The following is a 26,542-nucleotide window of genomic DNA, read 5'->3' on the forward strand; positions in this document are numbered from 1 at the left end:
TGAAGGAAAATGTATCCCAGCAGAATTCAAGCAAAATTCATTTAGGGGATTAAAGGTACATTTCAGTCCTTGCTTTTATATGAAATTACATCCTCTACAAGTCCACCCTGGCAAAAATATTAAAGGAGGGGCATGTTTTCAAGCAAAAGCTTGTGCTTCTATTATATGTAAGCCATGATGTTAAGAAGCTGAGATATGACCTAGCCATTAAATGGCTTATAGTCTGGTTGCGAAGCTAATGATATAGATAATTATAGGACAGAGTGGCAAGTGCTGTTAGAGATATATATGGGTTGATATATCAGCAAAGGCCAAAAGCTGAGATACACTCAGGTTCCAACAGGAAATGACATCTGAAGTAGAACTGAAGGCTGAATAGGAGAGTGCCAGGTGAAAGTGGACAGGGGTGGAGAGTAGGGAATGGCATGGGGTGTAGCAATGCAAGCAGATGAATGGCTTGAGTGCAGGCCTGATTTTCAATTTTGGAAATGCAAACAACACAGTCTTGTATTTTGAGCATGGGGGATTGAAAAAGATGAGACAGGATGGATAAGCAGGGCCAAAGCACACAACCTTCAGGAGTCTGCATGCTACTAGGAGGGCAGTCTGAGGCACCAGAGAATGTTAAGTAGGCCAGTGGCATGATCATAGGCAAGATAGAAAAATAACTAATAGGATTATCATGGTAGGCAGGATAATGCTTCTCCCGCCCCCAAAGACGTCTTAATCCTTGGAACCTGTGAATATGTTGGTTTACACAGGAAAGGGGAATAAAGGCTGCGGATAGAATTAAGGTTGCTAATCATCTGGCCTTGAGATGGATACATTAGCATAAATTATTCAGGTGGATCCCTGAAAAAAAGAAAGGGAAAGCAGAGTCAGAGGGTGATATATCTAGGAAGAAGGAATAATTGAGGGATGCAATATTACTGGGGGAAAGGGAGTCACCAACAAATGTGGGCACCCTATAAATGCTGGGAAAGAAGGAAGTAGATTCTTCCTTAGAGCCACCAGAAACAAAAATCCAGCCTTGCTGATGTCTTGGTTTTGACTTTATGAGATCCATGTTTGACCTCTGACCTACAGAAATGTAAAATAATAAATCTGTATTGTGGTAGTGTGTTACAGGAGCCATAGAAAACTAAAACAATTAGGAAACTGTTACAGAAGTAACTTATGGGGGAAATGATGGTAGATAAACAGAAATGATTGAATTTGAGAATTATCTAGGAGACAGAATCAACTTTGATCACCATCTTTACTAGCAACTTCCTGTGTTCTTAACTTCATCATTTAGCTCCATTTGTAACACTTGGAGGTGGGAAATATTTTGCAGGGTTTTATTTCTTTTAATCTTTTTTTCCTAGCAAACTAACAAATTAACATTAACTTTAAAATTTAAATTGGGACCAGGGTTGAGGCTTAATGGGTTAAGCCACTTAAGACACCAGGCATCCACTTCTGATCCAGTTCCCTGCTAAAGCAGTGTCTGGTAATTAGATAGAATGAAAAAGGAGTGAATGCTTCAAAATGGGAAGCAGCCCACACAGCTAACTCATAGAATGACAATTGCTTTAAGTAGCGTTTGGACCTCAGAATCAGCCCTTAAGGCATTCTGGTCTGGCTGAAAAGTTCACAAGAACATTTCAGGCACAGAAAACCAAGAAGCTGTGGAAAAAAAATGTTCTGCATGAAGGAACTGAGTGGGTGAGTCCCCAGTGAAAAGAAGTGGTCATCAAAGAAGGATGTACTTTTCTCTGACGGGAGGAGAGAACTTCCACTTTGCTTATGGCCCTGTCTAAATACTGACAGAGTTTGTGGATACAAAGGCTTCTGTAGCCTAGGCACCTCATGTCATGAGCCTTGGGTGATCACTGACATTATATGTAAGAGTGTTAATTGTTAAATTAACAAGAGTCTCTGTGCACTAACTTCCCAGGCAGGACCTCTGTCCTCAAAAAGTTGTATTATAATTATGTCTAAGGCCAGCGCCACAGCTCACTAGGCTAATCCTCTGCCTTGCGGCGCTGGCACACCGGGTTCTAGTCCCGCTCAGGGTGCCGGATTCTGTCCCGGTTGCCCCTCTTCCAGGCCAGCTCTCTGCTTTGGCCAGGGAGTGCAGTGGAGGATGGCCCAAGTGCTTGGGCCCTGCACCCCATGGGAGACCAGGATAAGTACCTGGCTCCTGCCATCGGTTCAGCACGGTGCGGCGGCCATTGGAGGGTGAACCAACGACAAGGGAAGACCTTTCTCTCTGTCTCTCTCTCACTGTCCACTCTGCCTGTCAAAAAATAAAAAAATAAAAATTAAAAAATTAAAAAAAATTATGTCTAAGTGCTTGCAAAAGATGTATCATTCTTGGTTGCTTCTTTAAAATTAATTAAGTTTATAACAGAAAAGAAGTGAAATTAAAAAGAAAATAAAATATTAAAAAAAAAAGTATAAGATGGTTGAAGTGCCTGGGCCCCTGAACCTGCCTGGGAGACCCAGAAGTTCCTGGCTGTGGCCTGGCACAGCCCCTGCTATTGCAGCCATGAGGGGAGTGAACCTGAAGATGGAAGATATCTCTCTGTCTCTGAAACTCTGCCTTTCAAATAAATTAAATAAATCTTAAAAAATTCAAAATGAGGGGTAGGCTTTTGGCCTAATGCTTACATTCCACATCAGAGTGCTTTGATTTGAGTCCCAGCTCCTTTCCTGGTTTCAACTTTCTGCTGGGGCCAGTGCTGTGGGGTAGCCAGTTGAGCTGACACCTGTGGTACTGGCATCCTATATGGGCACCGGTTTGAGTCCCGGGTGCTCCACTTCCTATCCAACTCTCTGCTGTGGTCTGAGATAGCAGTGGAGGATGGCCAGAGTTCTTGGGCTCCTGCATCCACATGGGAGACCCAGAAGAAGCTCCTGGCTCCTGGCTCCTAGCTTCTGATCACCACAACTCCAGCCATTGAGGCCATGCGGGGAGCGAACCAGCAGATGGATGACTTCTGTCTCACTCTGCCTCTGCCTCTCTGTAACTCTGCCTTTCAAATAAATAAATAAATTTTTAAAACAAACAGACAGACTTCCTGGTAATTTGCACACTGGGAAGCAACAGAGATTTCTCAAGTGGTTGGGTTCCTGCTTCCCACGTGGGAGACCTGGATTGAGTTTTTGGCTCCTGGCTTCAGCCTCGGCCCAGTCTTGCATATTGTGGCCCTTTAGGAGAATGAACCAGTGGGTGGAGGTTCTGCCTCTCTCTACCTTTCAAAAACAAATTAAAATACATGTTACATCATGAATGAACCTTAACGACAGTACACTAAGCAAAATAAGCCATACAAATATTGTATGACTTCACTTCTATGAGGTACCTAGAATAGGCAAATCCATAGAGACAGAAAGTGGAATAGTGGTTACCAGAGCCTGAGTGTTGAGGGTGGAAATAGAGAGGGTATGGAGAGTTAATATTTAATGGTAAAGAGTTTTTGTTTAGAGTGATGAAATATAATAAAAGTAAAAATAAAGCATAGCAATAAATGCAAATTAAATAAATATACTGCCTACTGTTTGTAATATTCAAATAATTAGACTATAATATATTAAAATAATAATATTTTTATTGATCTAGAGTTTTGAAGCATGATTTTGGAAATAAGGTTTCAGAAGTAGCTTGTAATTTTATTCCTATGTTCTAAATATGACTTTCAAGTATAAATCAGTAGCTTTGTAGCAAGAACAGTTCTGACACAATCAAAATGTATAAGTGGTGAAATTAGCATGCTATTATTCTTCTATTCCCCATTTATTTTTTTAAAAAAGTAAGTTACATTGGTCATGGTGTGGTAACTGTGCACACCTTAAATGTGAGGCAACTATGATTTTAAAATTGATTGGTTCTAGGGGCCAGTGCTGTGGCACACTAGGTTAAAGCCCCGGCCTGCAATGCCAGTATCCCATATGGGTGCTGGTTCAAGTCCCAGCTGCTCCAGCCATTGCGGCCAACTGGAGAGTGAACCAGTGGATGGAAGACCTCTCTCTCTGTCTCTATCTCTGCCTCTGCCTCTCTGTAACTCTGCCTTTCAAATAAAAAAAAAATCTTTCTAAAAAACAAAAAAAGATTTCAGTTTCTTGTTTCCCATCTCCCTCATTCAAGTCCAAACTACTGCACTTCTTTCAAAAAATCAGTAGTCATCCAGCTTTATCTACCCCAATAGTTAATAGAAGAGACATCATGAGTTTGAATGTACAAACATAATATTATTTTATAGGTATATTTTGTGAAACACTGTGAGAGATTCTATGGCTTACATTACTGAATCAACCCACACAATAAAATAAGCTGGGCAAACTCAGAAAAAGGGCATGCATCTCTTAGTATTTCCTTTTTTTTTTTTTTTTTTTTTGACAGGCAGAGTGGATAGTGAGAGAGAAAGAGAGAAAGGTCTTCCTTTTGCCGTTGGTTCACCCTCCAATGGCCGCCACAGCTGGCGCGCTGCGGCTGGTGCATCGCGCTGATCCGAAGGCAGGAGCCAGGTGCTTCTCCTGGTCTCCCATGGGGTGCAGGGCCCAAGCACTTGGGCCATCCTCCACTGCACTCCCTGGCCACAGCAGAGAGCTGGCCTGGAAGAGGGGCAACCGGGAAAGAATCCGGCACCCCGACCGGAACTAGAACCCGGTGTGCCGGCGCCGCTAGGGGGAGGATTAGCCTATTGAGCCGCGGCGCCGGCCCAACACATCTTAGTATTTCCTAACTGAACATTCCTGTATATATGCACTCTACCTTCTCCTTCCTGCTTTTCATAGTCAAGATACTGAACAAGACTTTTCTAAACATTGACTTGACAGCCTTTGAAAACTCATCCATTGAAGTTGGGCTTCCACCCCTACGAACTCACTCAAATTGCCACCAATAACTTAGTTACTAAATCCAGCTGTCACTTTCAGCTGGCATTCTATTTGATGTCTCTGCTACTTTTGATTCAGTTAACTACTTCCTCCCTGAAATCCTCAGGGAATTTACGAGTTTGTTGGTGTAGTAAGAAGACACACCCAGGGCAGGCACCTTGAACAGTAGCCAAAGGGTAGTGCCATTTTCCCACGCTGACTATTCCACCAAGTAAGGTATCTGCTTAACTGTTGCACCTACAACTCTGACTCCCTTTTAGTAAGAACCTGGTACCCTCTCTATTTTAAGAGCAAACAACATTCTACTGGCTTCTCATGAACTTCTCCAGGCGTTCATTTCTTAGCTTCTTCAAGTTTTTGTTCTCTATACACAAAGGCAATCTCTTTTGAGTCCTCTTTGTTTGTTTGTTTGTTTTAAAGATGTGTTCATCTATTTTGAAAGTCAGAGAGAGATAGACAAAGAGAGAAAGAGATCTTCCATCCACTGGTTCATTCTCCAGAGTTGAAACCAGGAGCCCAGAGCTTCATCTGAGTCTCCCAGTGAGTGCAGGGGCCCAAGCACTTGGGCCATATTCCATTGCTATCCAAGGTGCATTATCAGGAAGCTGGATAGGAAGTGGAGCACCCAGGCTGGAACCAGGGCCTATATGAGATACTGTGAGAGGCCAGAGCCACGCCATGACAGGCTTCTCACAAGACTAAGGAACTGGCTAGGCCCAGGAGGCTTCCACTGTGATGAAACCTGACACTGGACAGTCCTTGGTCCGGTCTGGCAGGGCCAGGTGGGGGCAACCAATAAGGTGAGCCGGCCTTGGTCCAGCAGGGCCAGGGGAAAGAAGGAATACGAACATAATGCTTGTTTGCCCAGGGACTATAAAAACCCCAGAAACAAAGAGAAGGGGATCTTGGTCTCCCAGTACTGCGCTATACGTGAGGCCAGGCCCCAGCATGCTGGACCTACAAATAAAGTCCCTTTGTTCTTTGCATTTCGGTGAGTCTTGCTGGTTCTTTCTATCTGGGCACAACAATACTGGTGCTATAGGTGGCAGCTTTACCTGCTGCGCCACAAAGCCAACTCCTGTTTTGAGTCCTCTTACTTATCATTGTACACCAGTGTTCATAAATAAATGTCTTAAGGGCCACTTGCATTACAGTTTCTAGAGGTTTCCTCAAAAAGTGCAATTTCCAGCCTTCCCCCCAAACCCACTGAAGCTATACCTTAGAGATAAAAACCAAAAATCTACATTCTGAATCAACAAGTAGAAAATTCTAAAAATTCAATTTGCATAATTACCATTTAACACACTCTTCCTGAGTAATGTGATCCAATCCCCTGGCTTCAGATATTGACTGTGATTTCTAATCTTGCTGTGTCAGATGAGAACATTGCATCCGAATGCTTCACAGACAACTCATCATTTAAAACATCCAAAACTGAATGTATTACATCTGAATCCTGTCAACTTTTTCTCTTATCCCCCCAGTTCTCAAAATGGTTATTCCCCAGGGGCATGAGTGGGGAAAGGGAAGTAGAAGTGCTCCTCAGTCGTTCTCACTTCCTCTCTCAGCACACAGTGAATCCCCGTAGGTCCTCTCTGCTCATGACTCCACTCCTATCAATCACCACCACCAAGTCACTCCACCGAAGTTATTAACTATTGTCTAAAACTTCTTGGCCCCTGAACATCCCACACCCAATCCACTCTCCACGGTGGAAGTCAGATTCAACACTGATGTATCAGTTACTCGAATATATAAGTCTTTCAAAACTTCCCAGTCCCTGACAAATCCTACCTGATGTAATCTGCGCCCATATTATCTCTGCAAATTCACCACATCTTCACGTTAGTACTGTACTGTCCAATATGACAGCCCCGAGTCTCAGGTGACTACTGAGTGCTTGATACGTGGGTCGACTAATTGACATGTGATGTACTTGTGTAAAACACACACTGGATTTCCAAACCCCAGTACAAAAATGTAAAAACATCTAATTAACAGCTTTCCATATTGACTGCATTCTGAGATACAGCTTTAAATATATTGAGCTAGACAAAAAATATATAAATGTCACTTGATTTCTTTTTACTGTCTTAATATAAGTAGTATAATATTAAATATTGTAACAGTTCACATTGAAATCCTGTTAGGCGATGCACTCCAGCATTCTATGATCCAGCCACACTGAAGCATCTGTCACTTCCTCAGAAGCTGGGCTTTCCTTGCTTCCGTGTAAACTTCCTCCTTTCCTGTGCACCCTCTTCCCTTCCTGCTGCTTGTCCTTCAGGGACCACCAGGAGCTTCCTGACCCTTTCCTGCCCAGTCCAGCTCTGGGTAAGTGTCCTGCTGTACACTCGCACATGTCCGTCCTACCTAGCACACGCACTCCTGGTTTACTTATCTACTTTCCCCGAACCAGGACACCTGCTACATTCAGTATCCTCAGCATCTAGCACCTTCCTACTCAGCAGGTACTAAGTAAATGTTACTAGAATGGCGTCCCAGGACTCGAAGCATAAAATGTGGCTGGTAATAGTATATGTGGGAAGAATTATGAATTAATATTTTCTCTTCATTCTTAATCCTTCTATATACTGTCCAACAACACTCCCATCTCTCATTTTCTTTGCTCCCAGTAAAAATTTCAAAGTTCATTGGTTGATTTGATGGAGGAAATGATCACAGAACAAAATAAACATATTTCTCTTCTAGGCATTTTTAAATTGCTTTATGTTAGAAGAGATTCACTGTGAGAAAAATCACTTATTCATCGAAAAACATTTTTATAGCATTTCTGAAGATCAAGTCTTTGCAGGAATTTAATATCAAATAATTTTCTTTATAATCCTGTGTTGGCATTCACAGAAAAGTTTTGAGTACATAAAACAATCTGGCATACTCACATTATAATTAACACTTACCACACTATTCGCAGTTTAAAAAAATTATGTACACCCAATACTGAAGCACAAAGAACAGACAGTAACTATTTTCTTTCCTCTGTCTCATCAGGTATAAATTATCAGTGGCATTCCAGGTGTTCATCCAATTTGATTACTCTAGGGTTTTTAGTTGTGTGTGTGTGTATATATGTGTGTGTGTATGTGTGTGTGTGTGTGTATTTGAAAGGCAGAGTTATAGAGAGGCAAAGAGAGAGAGAGAGAGAGAGATCTTCCATCTGTTGGTTCACTTCCCAAAAAGCCACAGTGGCCAGGGTGGCCCAGTCCAAATCCAGGAGCCAGGAGCTTCTTCCAAGTCTCCCACATGGTATAGGGACCCAAGCACTTGGGCCATCTTCCACTGCTTTCCCAGGCACACCAACAGGGATGTGAATCAGAAGTGTAGCAGATGAGGCTCGAACTGGCATCCATATGGGACTCTGACATTCCAAAGCACTGGCCCCGCCTTTAGGGTTTGTTTTATTTATTTATTCATTCATTCATTCATTCATTCATTTATTGTTAATGGTTTGGGACTTTTCATGGCATAGCCAGAGTTTTCATATATTTGTGGTTTTTTTGAGATTAAAATGCATGAGAATTTATAAAGACAACCATAAAAAAAATCACTTTTTTTTTTTTTTTGACAGGCAGAGTGGACAGTGAGAGAGAGAGACAGAGATAAAGGTCTTCCTTTTTCCGTTGGTTCACCCCCCCAAAGTGGCCACTACGACCGGCAAGGTGCGGCCAGCGCGCTGTGCTGATCCGAAGCCAGGAGCCAAGTGCTTCCTCCTGGTCTCCCATGCGGGTGCAAGGCCCAAGGACCTGGGCCATCCTCCACTGCACTCCTGGGCCACAAAAAAAAAATAATAATAATAAAATAAAATAAAAAATAATCACCTTTTTAAAGAAAGATGTATTCATTTATTTGAAAGGCAGAGTGACAAGGAGAGAAGGAGACACAGAAAGAAGTGAGAGATATCTTCTATGTACTTGCTCACTTCCAAATGGTTGCAACAGCTGGAGTTGGGCCAGGCTGAAGCCAGGAACCAAGAATTTCATCTGAGTCTCCTACATGGGTGGTAGGGAATCAAATAGTTGAGTCACCATCTGCTGCTTCCCAGGCACATTAAGCTAGATCAGAACCACAGTATCTGGGACTCAGACTGGTACTCCAATACAGAATATGGGAGTCCCAAGCAAGGGCTTAACCCCTCGGGGCCACAATGACCACCTCAAGCCTCACCTTGATATGGGTGCTACTTAATTATCTTTCTGCTTCCACTGTTCACCATTTATTTACTTCTCACCACACTGCTGTGTCTGTGTTCACCATTCTGTTGAAATAACTGGCTCAAAAATCATCACTGAGGCAAGCATTTAGCCTAGCACTTGAGATGGTTAAGATTCCCACATCCCATATTGGAGTCTCCAGGTCCAGTTTCCAGCTCTAGCTCCTAATTCCAGCTTCCTGTTACACAGACTCTGGGTGGCAGTGGTGACGGCTCTAGTAATTAGGTTTCTGTCACTCACGTGGGAGACCTGGATTGAGTTTTCTGGTTCCCTACTCCAGGCCCATAGGGAGTGAAACAGAGAATGGGAGCCCTGTCTATCTGTCCATCTCCCTTTCCTTTTTGCTTTTAAATAAAAACATTAAATTGATGAAAGAAATTGAAGACTTAAGTGGAAAGTAGAGCCTGTGTTATGGATCAGACAGATTAATATTTTTTTTTAAAAGTCAGTGTTAAGGGCTGGCACTGTGGTGTAGCAGGTAAAGTTGCTGCCTGCAGTGCCAGCATCCCATATGGGCGCCAGTTTGACACCTGGCTGCTCCACTTCTGATCCAGCTCTCTGCTATGGCCTGGGAAAGCAGTGGAAAATGCTCCAAGTCCTTGGGCCCCTGCATCTGCATGGGAGACCTGGAAGAATCTCCTGGCTTCAGATTGGCACAGCTCCAGCCGTTGTGGCCAATTGGGGAGTGAACCAGCAGATGGAAGACCTCTCTCCCTGCCTCTCCTTCTCTCTCTATGTAATTCTGATTTTCAAATAAATAAATAATATTTTGAGAAAATGAATAAGCTTTGAGCTTTAGTTAATAAAAGTATATCAGTATTGGCTCATAAGTGTAACAAATATCTCATGTAATATGGTGATAATGGAAACTGGATGTGAAGATATATAGGAACTCACTTTACTAACTGCAATTTTTCTATAAATCTTATTTATTATAAAGTTTTTTTAGTCATCACTAAGTTCATCATTACCAAATCTTACTGAATTTTCACCATCTCCTTCCGACACTGTCCTGCACTTCCAACACTGGGGAACACTTCCTACACTGCTCTCCTTTTGGCATCACCTTCTCTTTCTGCCTACTACTCCTGTCCAGTCTACAATACCAAATTTCATTTCTTCCCATCTCTTAAGTGATATTTTCTTACTTTCTTTGAATTCTTTATCGTACCTCTTACATTATTGAGGGAAAGAAATCTCACTAACTCCTACAGTTTCAACTATGACCCTATGTTCAAAATTCCAAATCTGTACTCTAAGCCCAATCTCTTTTTTAAGGGTCATATCATATTTCCAACTACCTAATGTACATCTCTACCTACATAGACATACCATCCAGGATAATAAATTCAACTGGCCAAAGGAGAAACCCCTAATCCTGTGGCTCTTATTATCGCCTCCTTCATGGACAACAGTGAGCACTACAATTTCCCCAGTCGCCCAATAGGATCCTTGCATAAACTCATGACTGCTTCCTTTACCACCATCATTCTCTCTGACCTGCTGTTCCCTTGATTGTACTGAATTGTCTTAAGTAATTACCAGTCCATTATTTGAAATAGTCTTGGTTGACTTGTGGAGCCTGGAGATGAGCTCAAGTACAGCTGCAACCTACAGTCCTGACACAGGACACAGACATGGGAAGGCATCATTTTACATTCCCTGGGAAAGAAACAAAATAGCCTCAGCTCGGCGCAAAGACCACCTTTGCTGTTGGGGGCCAGACCAGAGACTTCAGCTCACAACTCAAACAACTGCACAAAGGATGCTGTGATTAAGATAAATAATTAAAGCACCTCCCCATGCACCACAAAAATGCTCAAAACAAAGGCTGGCATTATGGTGTAGCAGGTAAAGCCACTGCACGTGACACCAGCATCCCTGATGGGTGCCAGTTCAATTCCTGGTTGATGCAGCTCCCTGTTAATGGCATGGAAAAAGCAACAGAAGATGGCCCAAGAGTTTGGACCCCTACACCCACATGGGAGATCAGGATGAAGCTTCTGGCTCCTGGCTATGGCCTGCTCTGGCCCTGGCCATTGTGACCATCTAGGGAGTGAACCAGTAGATGGAAAATATCCCTCCCTTTCTTTCTCTCTCTCTGCCTCTCTCCCTCTCTTCTTCTCTCCCTCTCTTCCTTTCTCTCTAACTCTGACTTCAAATGTATAAATAAATCTTCAAAAAAAAAAAAAACACCCAGTCAAAACATGAAGCATCATATGAATGGCTGGCAGCGAAGAACACACAGATCATTCGCGCGTTTTAGTGCCATGGCTTTCATTTATGCTAAACCACTTGCAGAGCTATCGCCATTGCTGCTTCTGCACAGTTATAAGATGAAATGATGCTAATCCTACGTGAAAACTCCCTGAAAGGATCTCAGGAATCCCAAGTTCCATAAACCACTGCTGACTCCAATCAATGTGGTGTTCCAGTTAGTTCTGGAACAGAAAACCTGGCCAATAGGCCAAAGGGGCCTCTAGGAAAGGCTCTTTCTTTTAACAAGATCCGTGGAAGCAGAACGGTCTTTGTTCTGCCTCTGGACTTTCTTATCTCCAGGGGAAGCCTAGAAATAACCAGCCCAAGAAGACACACAGCACACTGAATTTCAGGAAATCTTAAGATGGAAAACATCTGAACAGACTGATGCCAGTGTTGAATCCCTGAGTTACTCAACCCTGCAACAGCTCTATCTCTTTCTCTAGAATTCTTGTTATGGAGGTAATTTTCCCCCTTGTTAAGTGATTTTCAGATGAGTTTCTGTTTCTTAAAGTTAAAAGCATCTTTACTTTTAGATATTCTTACACTTTCCTCAATCTATCACTATTCACAATATCCTAGGTGTCTTACCAGAGTTTGGTACAATCCAAGCTCCCTAAAATGAGCAGGAAAGATAAAAGGATAACGAGCCATTTAACAAGGTGCAATGCCCAGAAGGTGGAACACCGAGTTGAATAACTAGAACAGGTGGCTTACATGGAGGCAAATCTAATAAAAGAGACAAAATTAAATTTTAATAAAATCATAATGAGAACGCTTAAGGGATGAGAATATAACACCAAAAATTGGGGGACTAAAAATGTTATTCCTCAGTTATAGAGTAATCAGGATCAGAAAGTAACCAGGTGTTCAGGGGCAAAAGCCTTGGAATATATCTAAGTGTCAAGAAATCAAAGCCCAGATTATATTGTAGAGCAACAGAAAAGGATTCATTAGTCTGCACTAAGACAACTAATGGAGATGTGATCTCATCAGTAGGGGCAGTAACAAAGCATTTGTGAGTTGTCTGGTTACAGAAAGAGTAAAACAGGCCTTTTTATACTTACATGTGGGTTTGATGATGTCTAATGCAATTGTTTTTTAACCTTTAAATATGCTGTGAGATTCAGAAGAGAATATGCCTACTTCAAAGAAGTAGAAGAGAAAAAACTTGACTAGCAGATAGAAATTATGTTTTTTTTAAGGCCTCCTATGCACTTCCTCTCTGTGTATCTGTGGAGAAGCAGAAGTGGGTCACAGCTATTTGTGCCTTTTAAGATTCTGGTGCCTGTCTCTCGAAGGAGAATCCAGTTCTCTGTAGAGAGAACGGTTTTAGGGACATAACAATCTCTATCTGTAAAAGTCAACTTTCAGCTCCTCTAACCAATAATGATTCTAAAACTGAATGACAAAGACATGTTTTAAGCTCACACATCATCACTGGATCACTTACATATTTATGCTGTCCACGGACACAGCAGGAGAACATAAACAACCTTCTTGATAGTCTAATAGGTTTGAAGTGGAGTTGCAGGCTTTGGGTGCTGGCAGCCATTATGGGAGAAAAGAGAGTTATGAAAAGCAGAGAAAGTATGGGAGATTATGCCTGTGAGGAGCCTTTTCAGAGCTCTGGAATGAGCAAATGTTACCACATCAAAATTTATTGCTGTACAGGTTTCGAAATACAGAAGAGCTGTCTCTTTATCACAAGATGAAGAGATCAACTTCTCAGTTAGAAATGGGTCTAGATTGTAAGAGGAATGAGTGAAACCCTGAAGCTTAATTCACGTTTAGCAGATAGAGTACTACAATTATTTAAACGAAAGTGGAATGAGGGCTGGGGACCCACCATTCTTTGTGTGAGTATTTGATATTACTGCTCAAAATTCAAGTTCATGGAAAAAGCTTTGACAGAACTACAAAGCTGTAAACTTCTTTGGGAGTAGCTTCTCTCAGTTAAAAAATGTGATGAAATTCCTCTCCTTTAATATCAAAACAAATATAGATCTCTGAAAACTTTGAACAGAGAGCCTTGGCAATGAAGATTATGTTACCCAAATTAAGACTTACAGCCATGATATAATGGAGCAGCTCCAGTAATTGTGCTTTATAAAGATAAATAAATCATCTTTTATTAGTAGTAATGGTGCATTTATTGAAGTTTTCCATCCTGTGTCATAAATATAATCTAGTTGTTTTGTCCTTTATAGTTTTGTAACAATGATTGCTATAGCCATAAATGTTTATAATGCTTTCTGCCTTAGAATAGAGTCAAATTCATCTTGTGGTGAAGGCAATACTTTCCCCACATCTCTGTTGCAAATGGACATAGATATTACACACTGGTAAATACTCTTAATCACAAATTGAGATTGCTGTCAGGGTCATTTTCTGGAAATAACTTCAAAGCCCTATCAAGAATTAATATACTTCCATTCAATAATGTGTTCTTTGAAATATTGTAAACAGAAAATAAGGTAGGTTATCACAAATTTAAGTAAATTGTGGTTAAATAAAATTTCATTTAATAATTTGGTCTCATTTTTTAAAACATTCTTTAAACCTTGAAGTAATGTATTTCAAATGTACTGGAAAACTTAAGGTTTTGCTTATTTATTTATTTATTTATTTGAAAGGCAGAGTAACACTCTTCAAATGGCCCTAACTGCAATAGATGGTCAGGTCAATGCCAGAAGACATGAACTCCATGCAGGTCTCCTATGTGATTATAAGAACTCCCTCCGGTACTTGAGTTATCAGCTACTGCAGCCTCCTAGGGGCATTAGCAGGAAGTTGGAACTCAAACCAGACACTGTGGTATACCACAATGCTCACCCTGGGATACTTTTCTTTTTTTAAGTAGATACACAGCTTGGAGCTAAGGTATCTTTGGTGTTTTTAAATTAGAGAGTCAATCTGACTTTTTAAAAACAAAATTGCTCCTCCCTTATCATATTTTATTTATTTTTTATTTATTTGAGAGACAGAACTACAGTGAGAGAGAGAAAGAAAGACAAAACCAGAGAGTTACTATCTGCTTGTTCACTCACCAAATTCCTGTATTAGCCAGGCTGGGCGAGGCCAAAGCTCAAAGCAAGGAACCCAATCCAGCTCTATCACACGGGTGCCAGGAATCCAATTACATGAGTCATCACTGGCTACCTCTGAGAGTTCACATCAACAGGAACCTGGGCACTCTGGTATGAGACGTGGGCATCAAAGCAGTGTCTCATTTTCCCAGCCTAGATTTGACACTTTGAACATAAATAACAAGTGAATTGACTACTTCAATTCTTCCTGCAATATCATGGACATTTTTCTTCTTCAAATTATCTCTTATGCTTTGGTGCCAAAGGGAAAAATGAGCTTTGAGTTACTGATAGCCTTAATAGCCATTAGAAAAGGGATTTGTACAATTTGGGACATGCTCAATCGGACTTGCCCCAAATGGTGGAGTTAGAAATGTGCCAGGGGATTCCAATACAATCCCATCAAGGTTGCATGTACTAATGCCATCTCACTAGTCCAAGTGATCAATTTCAGTTCACAATTGATCACACTGATAGGTCTAAGAATCAAGGGGATCACACAAACAAGACTAGTGTCTGCTAATACTAACTGATAGAATCAAAAAGAGAGAATGATCCAGCATGGGAAACAGGATACACAGCAGACTCATAGAATGGCAGATGTCCTAAACAGCACTCTGGCCTCAGAATCAGCCCTTAAGGCATTCAGCTCTGGCTGAAGAGCCCATGAGAGTATTTTAGGCATGGAAAGCCAAGACACTCTGGCAAAAAAAAAAAAAAAAAAAAAAAAACCACAAACCCTAAATGAAAGATCTCTGTGAGTGAGATCCCAGTAGAAAGAACGGGCCATCAAAGAAGGAGGTACCTTTCTCTGAAGGGAGGAGAGAACTCCCACTTTGACTATGACCTTGTCTGAATAAGATCAGAGTCAGAGAACTCAAAAGGCTTCCATAGCCTTGGCAACTCATAACTAGAGCCTAGGGAGATTTCTGACGCCATAAACAAGAGTGTCTATTTGTTAAGTCAACAAGAGGGTCACTGTGTACTTACTCCTCATGTGGGATCTCTGTCCTTAATGTGTTGTCCAATGTGAATTAATGCTACAACTAGTACTGAAACAGTATTTTACACTTTATGTTCGGTGTGGGTGCAAACTGATGAAATCTTTACTTAATATATACTAAATCGATCTTCTGTATATAAAGATAATTGAAAATGAATCTTGATGTGAATGGAATGGGAGAGGGAGCAGGAGATGGGAAGGGTGCAGGTGGGAGGGAAGTTATGGGGGGGAAAAGCCATTGTAATCCATAAACTGTACTTTGGAAATTATATTTACTAAATAAAAGTTTTTAAAAAAGGGGGGATTTTACTGAGTCGTTTGTAGTAGTGCAATAAACTTGCCATGATACACATTGGGGTATGTTCAGTCTGTGGCTTGTAACTCTGGTTGTATTCAGACATAGTTAATGAGTTTTTATTCTCTGGTGCTATTGCAGTAATCCTAGGGAAAGATGCTAGTGTAAAAGCAGTGTTGAGCAGAACAGAAAAACTTGAAATGTATTTTGAAGGTAGAATTGACAAGATGTGGCTAGAGACTATATAAGAATGTGGTTTTAGATTATATGGATTGGGGGTCAGTACTGTGACGCAGTGGGTTAAAGCCCTGGCCTGAAGCGCTGGCAACCAATATGGGTGCCAGTTCTAATCCTGGCTGCTCCTTTTCTGATTCAGCTCTCTGCTATGGCCTGGGATAGCAGTAGAAGATGGCCCAAGTGCTTGGGCCCCTGCACCCATATGGGAGACCCAGAAGAAGCTCCTGGCTCCTGGCTTCAGATCGGCACAGCTCCAACCATGGCAGCCATCTGGGAAGTGAACCAGCAGATGGAAGACCTCTCTCTCTGTCTCTACCTCTTTCTCTGTAACTCTGTCTTTCAAATAAAAAAAAAAAAGATTATATGGATGAGGTTTTACTAAAAGGGAGAATACTGGAGAAGGGGCACGTCTTGAGATGGAGCTGGAAGATTAGATGGAATAGTTTGGAGAATTTCAAGTTTTAATTGCATAAGACACCTCAGTGGAGAGGCCAAGTAGGTAATGAAATATCCAGGTCAGGCACCCCAAAAAAGTTTGAGTTAGATAATAAATATTGAGGCTGTCAGCATAATATTTGAAATCACAGAACCAGATAAAATTGTCTAAGAATAATTGCATAGGAAGTACTGAAGGACCAGGATCTCTGTCTAGAAACTTAATGATTTTTCTTACTTGGTTTTCACTAGGGTAATTGCTCTTACTTTTAGGTCTCTGCTTAATTTTTACTTTTGTCAAAAGAATTTTCCTGACCTCTTAATCTGAGTCAAGGAGTAGTTCCCACACTTCAAATTCTCATTCTTTTTCTTCAACATGCTTTTTCACAGTTTGCAATTAATTATTTGTGGTCACTTGTTTTATATTTGTTTTTCCACTAGAATTTCATGAGGGCAGAGACGTTTTATTACAATCTGTATCCTCAGTGCCAGCACAGTGCTAGGCACATAATAAATACTGAGTACTGAGTGATAAATTAAGTGTATGTGTACACTGGTTGATGTAACATGAGCCTACTAGGGTGATTACAGCAATTTAACAATTATTAATAAGTGTAACAGTTTAACATGTCAACCAGTTATCATTACATGGGAATTATATATAGCACAGGACTCAAGCATTTTAGTTTACCTTTTCACTCCATGGAGAGTCTGTGATGTATGAATGTCTGTGGAGAATTGTATTTGTTCAAAGTACAGACAATTCATTAACCTTACAAGTGTTCTGTGATGGGTGGAAGGGAGGGAAGGAGAGGGAGGGAGAGAGAAAGGGATTATCATTATTTTCTTAGAATTGTAACTATGATAAAAATTTTTAAAAATAAAAATTTTAAAAAACCAAATGCAAATTGAAATGACACTGAGGTAACATTTCACTCCCATCATGTTGCTAAATAAAAAAATTCAGCCTTATAAAACCAGAAAAAAAAAATTATTTTCTCATAAGCTCCCAATATCTCCTTCATGGTTCTCTTATGTACTATGAATAGTGCTGAATGTTTACTACTTCAATGTATGCTTTAATTATAATATTAAAACATTTACTTAGATGTTTCAATTTCAATTTTGACAAACCAGGTAGAAATGATATTGATTTTGATGAGCCTACTCAAAGTGCCTATCTGTATAAATGTATTCTAATGTCTCTTTATAGAGATAATTGTTCCACAAAGGACTTCATAAATTATTCACACAGAAGTGTGAACCTGTTTGATATCAACAGAGATAAGCTCCCATATTTGGAACTCCTATGCTTTTCCAGTGGTTTTTTGTTGGCTATCAAATATTTAGAGATTCTCCAAGTGGCATCTGACCACTCAGTATACTATGTACATACGTATATCTTCATCCCCTAAGATTCATCTGTCTTGTGTCCAATTCCTCCCTAGTCTCATTTCCTTTTGTATAAGGAAATATCTAGCTGTGGGTTAACAAGAAATTATTCTAAGAAATATGCATAGCATGTTAGAACCAGTAGGTCATTAAAAGTTTCTCTTCCTCATTTTTCAGTTATTCAGCTAATTATATTATCGTTTTGGTTATGTTAATTTGGGTCATATAATTGTCTTCATGGTGTATTGTTAATGGTGAGAAGCTGGTGCTGCTCAAATCACCTCATCAGCCCTCTGGTAGGCAGAGTGGTATAAATTTGACACTTAAATGAGCGTCTGTCTTCATAGTTTACTCTGTTTCAAAATGAAAAATGGGCAGCTATTAAGGTTGTAGTTGTTTCGCTTAAACAACTAAGGTATGAGTGAGTCACTGAAGGGGGTTGTTTTGTTTGAATCCAGATTTCTAGATCTACCGTTTCAAAATGTTTTGAGAGATGGTGCAGGACTAAACTCTTCAGACCAATCATGAAAAAAATGGAATTTATACATGTCCCTGGCTAAAAATTCTTGATCTAGATCATTTCTTGGGTAATAGTGATCCCTTCATTTAATAGAGAAAAGTTATGTATGATGAAAAGTAGTATTATAAAATATAACATTAAGGCAAATCTTTGAGCTGTTGAAAATTTACTGGTGCATCACCATGAATATATTTTCTCCAAGAGTCACAGATTAATGCTTTGAGATTAAAAACAGCCAAGGGATATAGGAAGACATTTATGTGAAAGGAAAGAAACTGTTATCTCCAGGCTATGACTATTTATCAATTTTCTTGCTAATAAAACTTGCCAGCCAGTTTGTGGGTCTGGGACACATATAAGTAACTCTAGAAAAATCATATCTTTTGGGGAAATTTGCACAGGGAAATTATTAGCCATGGGTAATATTTTACCTGACATCCTCATCACTCTCATCTGCACCTTGCAGAGTTTCTCCATTGGGCTCTAAGTATAGCCCATGCTCTGCCACAGGAATTCGTAAAGTCTCTCCTAAAATCTAGGGTTCCAGTTTGCTTTTTCAAAGAGAGCTTTTCTATTTTCATTTCCACAGAACTGTTTGACTTTTAAAAACCATAGTATATAGATTAATAATGCATATATTGCAACCATGAAAAAAGTACCTGTATATTTTTCTTTTATTCTCTTATTTTGTAGATGAATACGGGGCATTACTCAAAGCTTTGAGAACAAAGCCATCAAGAAAGAAGAGGTAAATCAAAAAGTAGTCCTACCATACTGCTATAGTCACCACATCAAAACAGAATTGGGGCGGGGGGAGTAGTTCTGTGGCATAGCAGGCTGTGCTTCCACCTGTTCCACCAGCATCCCGTATGGGCACTGGTCTATTTCCTGGCTGCTTCTCTTCTGATCCAGCTCTCTGTGAATGGCCTGGGAATACAGTGGAAGATGGCCCAAGTGCTTGGGCCCCTGCACCCTTACAGAAGACCTTGAAAAAGCTCCTGGCTACTGGTTTTGGATTGGTCCAGCTCCAGCTGTAGCGGCCACTTGGAGAATGAACCAGTGGATAGAAGACCTCTCTCTCTCTCTCTGTCTCTCCCTCTCTCTCTCTGTAACTTTGACTCTCAAATAAATTAATTAAAAGAAAAGAAAAGAGAATTGAGTTCATTGCTTCTGGGGCCCTGAACCTGAGTAAGACCTTATCTCAAGGGGAGTCTGACCAATTTTAAGGTTTCTGATCACAAGGCTGTTATCTCCAAGAGGGGAGAAAACAGAGAGAGGACAGAACAGAAGAAAATCTTGAGCCTTTTAGTTTCTCCCAGATTAGGAAGGCAAGGGAGGACCTCATTTAGAAGGTCCTCAGGGGGCAGATGTTTGGAATAGCACTTGACACTGCTTGGGGGCCAGTGTTGTGGTGTAGTAGCTAAAGCCACTGCCTCCCATTTGGGTGCCAGTTCATGTCCTGGCTGTTCCGCTTTTGATCCCGCTCCCTGCTAATGTGCCTGGGAGGCAGATGATAGCCAAAGTACTTGGGTTCCTGGCACCCTTGATAGAAACCTGAATGGAGGCCAGCGCTGCGGCTCAATAGGCTACCTGCGGCGCCGGCACACTGGGTTCTAGTCCCGGTAGGGGCGCCCGGATTCTTTCTCGGGTGCCCCTCTTCCAGGCCAGCTCTCTGCTGTGGCCCGGGAGTGCAGTGGAGGATGGCCCAAGTGCTTGGGCCCTGCACCCGCATGGGAGACCGGGAGAAGCACCTGGCTCCTGCCTTCGGATCAGCGCGGTGCGCCAGCAGCAGCACGCCAGCAGCAGCACACCGGCCGTGGCGGCCATTGGAGGGTGAACCAACAGCAAAGGAACACCTTTCTCTCTCTCTCTCTCTCTCTCTCTCTCTGTCCATTCTACCTGTCAAGAAAGAAAGAAAGAAAGAAAGAAAGAAAGAAAGAAAGAAAGAAAGAAAGAAAGAAAGAAAGAAAGAAAGAAAGAAAGAAAGAGAGAGAGAGAGAGAAAGAAAGAGAGAAAGAAAGAGAAAGAGAGAAAGAAAGAGAAAGAGAGAAAGAAAGAGAGAAAGAAAGAAAGAGAGAAAGAAAGAAAGAAAGAAAGAAAGAAAGAAAGAAAGAAAGAAAGAGAGAAAGAAAGAAAGAGAGAAAGAAAGAAATAGAGAAAGAGAAACCTGAATGGAGTTCCTGACTCCTGGCTTCAGCTTGGCCCAGCCCTTGCTGTTGTGGGCATTTGGGGATTGAACCCGGAGGGTGGGAGGTCTCTCTTTCTGTCTCTTTTCTCTCTTTGTCACTCTGACTTTCAAATTAACAAACACAAATAAATAAATACTAAAACTAAGGGGCCGGCACTATGGCGTAGCCATTAAAACCACTGCCTGCAGCATCGGCATCCCATGTGGGGGCTGGAGCGAGTGCCGACTGCTCCACTTCTGATCCAGCTCTCTGCTATGGCCTGGGAAAGCAGTAGAAGACTGCACAAGCACCTGGATGGGAGACCCCAAAGAAATCCCTGGCTCTTGGCTTTGGATTGGCCCAGCTCTGGCTGTTGTGGCCATTTGGGGAGTGAACCAGTGGATGGAAAGCCATCTCTCTCTCTCTCTCTCTCTCTCTGCTTCTCTGAAACTCTGCCTTTCAAATAAATAAATAATTTAAAAAAAAAAAAACAACTAAATAAACAAATACAAGGTCATTAATGCAATTCTAAATTTGACCCTTAAAATGGAAGTATTAATATTTAAATATTATAAATTACACTTGGGAAATCATATTATTGACAGAATAACACTCAAATCAATCATTTTCTAATGATCAACCTAGGAAATATGCAAGGCGCTTTATGAATATTTACCTGTTAACTCTTCATAAATACCCTGTAAGTTAAGGAGAACTTCACAAATTAAAAATTGCTTTTCAAATAGTTAAGTAATTCCTCTACTTAGTAAATGCTGCTGCTGAGATTCAAACTCGATTTATCTGGTTGCAAATGTATTCCCTTTTCACTATAACCCATTCCTTCTTGCTATCGTGATCATCATTTACCTTGTTAGGAAATGAGTGATTTTTTAGAATTTACCCTTTTCGGTTCAAACATCCCTATATTCCCAGAAGTGTTTCTGGTGAAGCAGACCCACTGAAGTAAACATTTTTGGTCCGAGGCCAAGGATTACTAGCAGTTAAATGACAACACCAGCACTGTTAGTAGTCAGCCCTGCCTTCTAGGTGTAAGTAAAGGTATTTTTTTAAGGGCAGAGAGTTTCAAGAGAACTCAAGTAAATGTTCATAAAGCACTTAGCATATTTCCTAGGTTAATCATTGAAATTTTGATTTTAGCTGATTATTCAATTGGGGAAAAAAAAAAAAAAAAAAACACAGACTGGTGTTGTGGCACCTCTTCCGCTCTCCAAATCTCATCAATTCAGCCTTTAACATCTGTCTTTCCAGGAAAGAGACAGGTTTTCAAGAAGGTGGGCTATACTGCACTGAGCACGGTTGCTTGGTACCTGATTCAGAGCAATACTCAACACACTTTAATGGGATCAAGTCCTTTCTTCTGTTTTGCTAACCCCATATCCCTGGCACCTAAAATAATGTCTCAAACACAGTGTTTGAAAAGTATTTATTGAATTAATGAGTGGTTCTGGAATCGACAGTCACAGTGGAGATGATCTGTTAGAACAGGGATTCTGGGGCTGGCGCTGTGGCGCAGCGGGTTAACGCCCTGGCCTGAAGTGCTGGCATCCCATGTGAGCATCGGTTCGAGACCAGGCTGCTCCACTTCCTGTCCAGCTCTCTGCTAAGGCCTGGGAAAGCAGTAGAAGATGGCCCAAGTCCTTGGGCCCCTGCACCCATGTGGGAGACCTGGAAGAAGCTCCTGCCTCCTGGCTCCTGGCTTCGGATCGGCGCAGCTCTGGCCATTGAGGCCATCTGGGGAGTGAAGCATCAGATATGGAAGACCTCTCCCTCTCTCTCTCTGCCTCTCTTCTCTATGTGTTAACTCTGACTTTCAAATAAATAAATAAATCTTAAAAAAAAAAAAAAAGGGGATCTTAAAGCAGTGAGCAGTGTAAGATTTGTGGTGAGTTTTCGCTGCCATGGATCAGGAACTTCAATCTATAAGCAGAGAGCCGGCTGATGAGAAGGTTTTCTGTGTAGCTCTCCATACTTTAAAGATTCATAGACAGAAGGTTTCATAACCTCAGATACCCCACAGAATACCTGAACCCTGGCATTCTGGTAGAGGGTGTGGGCATCCCTAGCAGCCAGCATTTTAACTGCTGTGCCAAATGCCTGCCTCTCTCCAGGATTTTAATATCTAAAGCTGGAGTCCAAACTGGGACATAACAATGCTAGGACTGGCAGGTGGAGACTAATGGTAAATTATTATTGTAAGATGATCTCATGCTTCCTATGCCAGTTTTTGTAGACTTGCGTGAGCTTTTTTTTTCTTTTCTTTTTTTTAATTGCATGCTTTATATGTAAGTTCCTACTTTCCCACATGGCTTAAGCAGTCATCCTTTATATTAGGAATTCATGATTCCACTTGTCATTCTCTAGTTTCTGTATATAAAATTCTTTTTTATTAAGTACAGCATTCTGTGGACCAACACTAAATCTTCTCTTTATTTCTAAACACATCATAGTGTCATAGTAGTGCTAAGTAAATGATGCAATCCAAATATGGAATTGAGATCCAAAATCTAAAACCAAATTCATTCTCTCCATTGTCATCTCCTCATTTCCAAATTTGTTTCTATAGTAACCCATATCAAAATTATATTTATAATATATAAGAAACAATACAAATAAGAAAATTACCAACAATTTAATATTAAGAATGAGCAAAGAATTTGAAAACATTTTACATAGCACTTAAACATAATAAGAGATGTTTAATTTCACTTGTAGTAAAAGAAATCCAAATTAAAACTATAAGATATCTTTTCTTTTACCTAATAGATCTGAAGAACATTCAAAATGTTAATAACATGCTATTGAGCCTATAGGAAAAAAGGGCTCATATTTCTGGCAGTACTGTGCAATGATGCAATATTAGTGGAAGGCAATTTAGTAATATCTCTCAAAATTACAAATGGATATACTCATGACTTAGCAATTTATCTTCTGAAAAATTATCTTGCAGACAAATTTTCATATGTGGCAAATGTCTAAAGTATAAGATAACTCACTGTGGTATTGCTTGCAATATCAAAATATTGGAAGCACCCTAACTACTGGGGACATACCACCAGTGAACACATCCATACAGGAAAATAATTTGCAGCAAGCTTTAAAACAAAAATATTAATGAAAAATAAGGAAGGTCTTCAATGAATGACAAGAAATAAAACATGAATGGTTAAGGAGGAAAGTGCAGTTCAAAGGTGTTTAGTATGTATTTGCTTGAACGTGTTTAAGAAGACTCTGAAAGGGTATACGAGAAACTTAAAATTAATGTTGACACTTTTCTGGGGATCTGGATAGACTGAGGTTAGGAAATTTTTGAGTGAAAAAAATTTGTTTTAAAAATCATGCAAATGCAGTCCTAATTAAAAATTTTAGACAAGAAATAAGAAAATATTTTTAGTTTGTGTTTCCAAGGATTATAATATTCTCTAAGATTAATGCATAATTTTCAAAGTCAAATTGTAACCAGTCAATGCAATCAAATCTGCCAGTCTTAATTCCAAATGCTCTGACATATCAACCCTGCAGCTCCGGCTTCAATCGAATTTACTGGTATCACTATTTGATTTTGGAGTAAGGGGGTTCAGTCAGTGTCATTACTATTAACTGAGTTTATTCTACTTTCCAAGGTACTCTGAAACATCTTTCAACCTAAATCCCCTTGATTAAGCTCAGTCACAACACCCTTCCACTTCAGTGCCTGGCTCCTTCCCAACGCCGGCTTGTGCATTTAGCTTTCTCCCCCTGGGCTGACTCTCATCCTCCTTTCCCACATCCACCTAGAGCCATGTGCATCAGATCTCAATCATTTCCTGAAAGAGATTCTCCTTCCCATCTGGAAAAGTTCAGGCGTCCTAATGTCATGGTCGAAACCTTACACTCATTTTTGTGAACCCCTTGTGGATCCTGGGCTCCCTTGTCTGAATGTGAAGCCCCTCCAGGCAGGAAGAGAAGGCTGCCCCGCCTGACACAGGTACTCAACGGGAACCTCTCTGAATGCATGCAAAAGGCACTGAAGTGGGAAACCACCCGGGGAAGATGAAAGCGGTGACACAATCTTTGCCGTTAGGTACTTTATTCACGCCAGAGAGGATAGGATAAACACACATAATTATAAAGCAGAAGGTGGTCACTGCCCTAGGAGTTGCAAATGAAGTTGTTTAGGATTCAGAGCAAGGTGACTGCTAGGAGTTTATGCAAATATAAAATGTATTCTCTATCTGAAAATGCAACAGTAGTTGCAAAGGGGTTGTGGAAGACTACTGTGATCTCCTCAAGGAAGGGCAGGGGACTTACTTTAGAAAATCGCATAGGCAAGTGATGCATCTAACTGAAGGGACTGCTGCATAGAAACAGGTAAATGAGATCTAGAGGTTCTTAAACTTGACTGCACATGCTCCGTGGAGACTGGGAAATCCCCTGTGCTCGGCCAGTTCAAACAGAATCCTGGGAGGTGGACCAGAGTGGGGGTGGAACCTAAGCATCTGAACGTTTTACAAACTGCTCAGTTGATTCTGATGTGAACCCTCAGCATCCTCCTCTCCCAGAGACTTGTGAAGAACTCTGAGTTCCAGGCCCCTCTGGACCTGCCACGTTGCTGTGTCTCCAGTGATTCTTGCGTCCGCCACAAAGTTTGAGAAGTCCTTCTCTGGACAACATTATCTTCCTCATTACCCAGTGTCCAGTGTTTCCACAAGGGGATGCAGACCCTATGGTTGTGGATATCCTACTTTTTACATTGATACCACTGGCAACAACACGAACCACAGGAGTCTGGTGCACATCTTCCAAAGACTGAGGTCTGCCACTTTGATAGAGAAGGAGTGGTGAATTAGCTTAGATTGTTCCAACACACTTTTTTTTTTTTAACATGGATTTTTTTTTTATATTTACTTAATAATTTCTTTGGTCAGTTAAAGCGTCCCTACTGACAATATTTTGTTTCAAAGTGCGGTACAGCCCACTGTCTCATTGAAGCTGGTAGGGATTGGAGCACTACTAGCTTAGCAACTGTTCCCCACACCTCTCTTACACAAAATTTACAGGGTATATTAGCCACAAAGCTATAAAGGTTTGGAAAGCTTGGTGTGCGAGCATAAAGTTGATGCTTAATTTTGGCAACATTAGATCACTCAATATTTTTCAAGCCACAGTTATCATTGCAATACAAACAAAAAAGAAAAAGTTGCTTCCTCATGATCTGATTGGAGATATAATTAGCATGAAGGAAACCACTGCAGACTCTTATCCAACAAATACTTATCAAGCTCCTACCATGTCTCAGACGCTATTCCAAGTCCTTTAACGTCATGTCTTGTGTTGTCGTGGACTTTATCTTTATCCCTGGCCTGCCAGCCTCCAGGAAAATTGATGTCATTGCTCACAGAATGAATGACCTCACAAAACAAAAGTGTGGATGACTCAGAGCATCATTCCCTCCAACTAGAGACACTCAGCAGAGAAGTAGCTTTGTGTTTGCATACGAGCACTGAGGTTGGGAACAGAACAAAGTAGGGAAGAAACAAGTGAAAACAGACCACACAACGGTCTACTTTCTCCCTCTCTCTTCTGCTAAGTTGGCAGATAGTTACAAAATTTAAAATGACAACACCAGGATGTGACTTTCAAGGCGTAATAAATACTAGCAATCATTTACTCTTGCATCCATAACCCCTTTATGATCATTTTTTTAAACTTATGCCCTTGTTTTGTTCTTTAAATTTCTGTACTAGGTAATAATTTTATCTACTCTTGCTGAAATATTATAAAATCACATCTGTGGATAAATACCACTTATTAATTGCAAATAAAAAAGTAATCTAAATATTTAATCTGTTGAATTTCCAAATCATTAAAGTATGCATAACTATTTATGAAAAACACCACATTTTTTTAACAATCTATAACAGCAAAAACCAAAAACTTCACAAAAGGTGTTTCTTTAAGAAATTTGATGGTAGTTCTAAAAAGAAAATTCCAAACACTTTCAAAACTTTACATGATCTAGGACTATAAC

The 26,542-nt window shown here is 40.6% G+C and overlaps 1 protein-coding gene across 3 annotated transcripts in view; it reads right to left on the reverse strand.

Annotated features, from left to right (window-relative positions):
* SLC39A10 (solute carrier family 39 member 10) overlaps positions 1 to 26,542 on the reverse strand; it is a 147,514-nt gene that overhangs the window by 78,327 nt on the left and 42,645 nt on the right. The window lies entirely within an intron of this gene.

The sequence above is a fragment of the Oryctolagus cuniculus genome, chromosome 3 (genome assembly GCF_964237555.1).
Source record: "Oryctolagus cuniculus chromosome 3, mOryCun1.1, whole genome shotgun sequence".
NCBI lineage: Eukaryota > Metazoa > Chordata > Mammalia > Lagomorpha > Leporidae > Oryctolagus > Oryctolagus cuniculus.